The 3563-nt window shown below is 40.0% G+C and overlaps 1 non-coding gene across 1 annotated transcript; it reads right to left on the bottom strand.

Moving 5' to 3' along the window:
* Positions 1 to 2252: 2252 nt before the first annotated feature.
* LOC129398960 (U6 spliceosomal RNA) lies at positions 2253 to 2362 on the bottom strand. The gene has a single exon (XR_008626819.1). It is a non-coding gene; the product is annotated as a U6 spliceosomal RNA (small nuclear RNA).
* Positions 2363 to 3563: the final 1201 nt, after the last annotated feature.

Raw genomic sequence — 3563 nt, 5'->3', positions numbered from 1 at the left:
AACACCTCTGAGTAATGATGGGCATGGTATGCTCAGGGGACCATATGGGGTGCTGGGGATTGAACCTGGGTTGTCTGTGTGCAAGACAAACATCTAACCTGTTGTACTAGCTCTCCAACCCCTCTGTGTCTTGCTTTAATCACTTAATGCATCCTGGATATGGCATAATCTTGGTTCTCAACTTTGTGATGATCCAGGATGTAAATGGAGATTGGAGGTTCAGAGATATTGAGTCATTTGCCCAAGGATGCATAGCCAATATATTAGTCTGCTAGGGTTGCCCTAACCAAATATCACAGAAAAGATGAGTTGATAGAACTGAAATTTATTTTGTCACAGCTCCAGAAGCTGGAAGTCCAAGATTAGATTCCCGAAAGGTCTCTCTCTTTGCAGATGGCATCTCTGTGTAGGTGTGACTCCGTGTGTCCAAATTTCCTCTTCTTTATTTTTCATTTCCCTTCCTGATGGACAGAACTGCCACAGTACCTGTACAGCACTTGGAGATTAAGCCCAGGACCTCATTCTTGCCCTGGGCACTTCTTCAAATGTGGAGCTGGCCTGATCATTTTATTGCATGACGTGGCACTGGACTTCAAATTCATTACCTTGTGCTTGTCAGGTAGGTGCTTTTATATATTTATTTATTTTGCTTTTTGGGTCACACCTGGCAATGCTCAGGGGTTACTCTTGGCTCTGCATTCAGGAATTATTCCTGGAATTGCTCAGGGACCATATGGGATGCCAGGGATTGAGCCTGGATTGGCTGCATGCAAGGCACATGCCCTACCCACTGTACTATCACTCTGGTCCCAGACAGGTGTTTTTAAGCCCTTTGAATCCATGTTCCAATCCCTATCTCATGCCCAATGCCAATGTTCTCTTCTTAGAAGGATTCAAGCCCACCATGTCAGCCTTTTCTTTTTCAATCACTCCTTTTTTAAAATTTCTAATGTCTTCAAATTTTTCAACTATTTCATAATTGGCTTTCAATAAAGTAAAATATATAAATATTGGGCTGAAGCGATAGCACAGTGGTTAGGCGTTCGCCTTTCATGCGGCCGACCAAGTTCGATTACTCCGCCCCTCTTGGAGAGCCCAGCAAGCTACCGAGAGTATCGAGCCCGTCGGCAGAGCCTGGCAAGCTACCCGTGGTGTATTGGATGTGCCAAAAACAGTAACAATAAATCTCTCAATGAGAGATGTTACTGGTGCCTGCTCGAACAAATCAATGAGCAGTGGGATGACAGTGACAGTGTTATAAATATTATAACTTTGATAATACTTCTAGTATTCTTAGCACATACAAATATTACCCAATAAAGATATTCCATTTATAGTATATTTTATACAGAATACAGTTTGTTGTTGTTATAGATATGAATATAATATGCATATATAATACAGAAATTTATTTAGAAAATCAGACAAGAAGGCAATAAGTCTTACAATAAATGTTCAAGTGTATAACAGTTGGGGATTATAAATATCTATATATATATTCATTCTTGGCTTTTACTGATTTTAAAAGATATGCTAAAATTTTTATGTTTAATATTTTTAGAGAAAATAATTGCATTTACACTTTTTAAAACATTAAATAGAACAACATTACTTTACCATTTATTAAGAATTTGAGAGTACCTATGCTTTACTTATCATATGAATAAAGGATGCTTATAAACTAAATTATTCAGATTGACTGGAGTGATAGCACATCGGGTAGGGCATTTGCCTTGCACATGGCCGACCCCGGTTCGATTCCTTTGCCCCTCTCAGAGAGCCCAGCAAGCTACCGAGAGCATCCTGCCCACACGGCAGAACCTGGTAAGCTACCCATGGTGTATTCAATATGCCAAAAACAGTAACAAGTCTCACAATGGAGACGTTACTGGTGCCTGCTCAAGCAAATCTATGAACAACATGACGACAGTGCTACAGTGCTACAGTGCAGTATGTTAGTTAAATTCATTTCCTGATATAATTTTTAAAGAGACACATTATGAAAAATATTTGATTGTCAAATATGTCTTTAAAAATATAGAAAAGCAGACTGAAACTGCCTATTAGTGAGAATATTTCTCATTATTTTATATTTTATTTCATATTAGTCCATATCATATTGGTCTATTAGTAGTATTAATTTATTTTAGAATACTAACTTTTCTCATTTCCACTGTTTTACCATCTGTGCTCTGATAACATTTTTAATCTCTTACATCTCTGCTTACAATCTCTTACATCTCTGCTTAGAAAAAAATATGGAATGCTTCACGAATTTGCGTGTCGTCATCCTTGCGCAGGGGCCATGCTAATCTTCTCTGTATAGTTCCAATTTTAGTATATGTGCTGCCGAAGCGAGCACTCAGTCACTTCTTTAAAGATCCAAACCCACCTAATGAGTTCATCATCATCATCATCATAATTATAATCATCATCATCATCCCGTTGATTGTCAATTTTCTCAAATGGTCTCAGTAACGTCTCCATTCGTCTTAGCCCTGAGATTTTAGCAGCCTCTCTTTACTTGTCCTTCCCTCCAGCTGCACTGGAGGCTCTTTCAGGGTCAGGGGAATGAGACCCATCATTGTTACTGGTTTTGGCATATGAATATGCCACAGGGAGCTGGCCAGGCTCTCCCAGGTGAGCAGGAAACTCTCAGTAGCTTGCCAGTTTCTCTGAGAGGGAGAACAAGGCTATAAGATGTCGCATAGTTGGAAGTATTGGAGTTGGGACTTTCATGTTTAACTTTTGAGAGGACCTAACAGTTTGTCCAAGGGTTTGTGAACATCTCCAATCTGCCGCATTGGGATATGGGTTTAAATATCTGTATCCAAGCTCCTTAGGAGGTTACTGGAGACATAGGAGACAATGTACAACTTCTCAAGTGAGTGTGAAAGTGATGGAGAAAAAGAAATCAAATAATCAATGGACGCATTTAGAATGCATAAGAATAGGCAGTGAGAAACACCTCCCTCATACATTAAAATAGCTCAAACAACAATTTTGAGAGAAAACTTTGCAAAGTGGGTAATGAGGGCCCATGGGTTGCTGTGTTGCGATCAGTGTCCTTTTGTTTAGCACCTATTCAGCTCTAGCTTCTTAAATTGGAAAAAAGGGAAGGGTGTTAAATGGGGCATAAGTGTTCCTTAAAATATCAATGTCCGTTTTCTCTGGATAGTGAAATAATGGGTAATTTCTCTTTATGAATTTCCCCCTGTGTTTTCTGAACATTTCTTTTTACTTTTGACAGGGTAACGGGGATTTGTGTTATTTTAGGCCACACCTGGTGGTGCTCAGGACTTATTCCTGATTCTGTGCTCAGGGATCACTCTTGATAGGGGTTGGGGGACCATATGGGGTGCCAGGATTGAACTGTGGTAAGCAGTAAGCAAGGCAAGTGCCCTCTCTGCTGTACTACCTCTCCAGCCCTTATAATCCATCTTATAACCTAGGGAAGATAAATCTCACAGAACGTTAGGGGCTGAACATTCAGAAAGTCTGCTTAGAACCCACATGGACCCCAAGAAGAAAATAGAGGCCACGGGAGTAATAAACCCGAGGGT

Source organism: Sorex araneus, chromosome 9 (assembly GCF_027595985.1).
Source record: "Sorex araneus isolate mSorAra2 chromosome 9, mSorAra2.pri, whole genome shotgun sequence".
Taxonomy (NCBI): Eukaryota; Metazoa; Chordata; class Mammalia; order Eulipotyphla; family Soricidae; genus Sorex; species Sorex araneus.
This window is presented reverse-complemented; position numbering and strand designations above follow the sequence as displayed.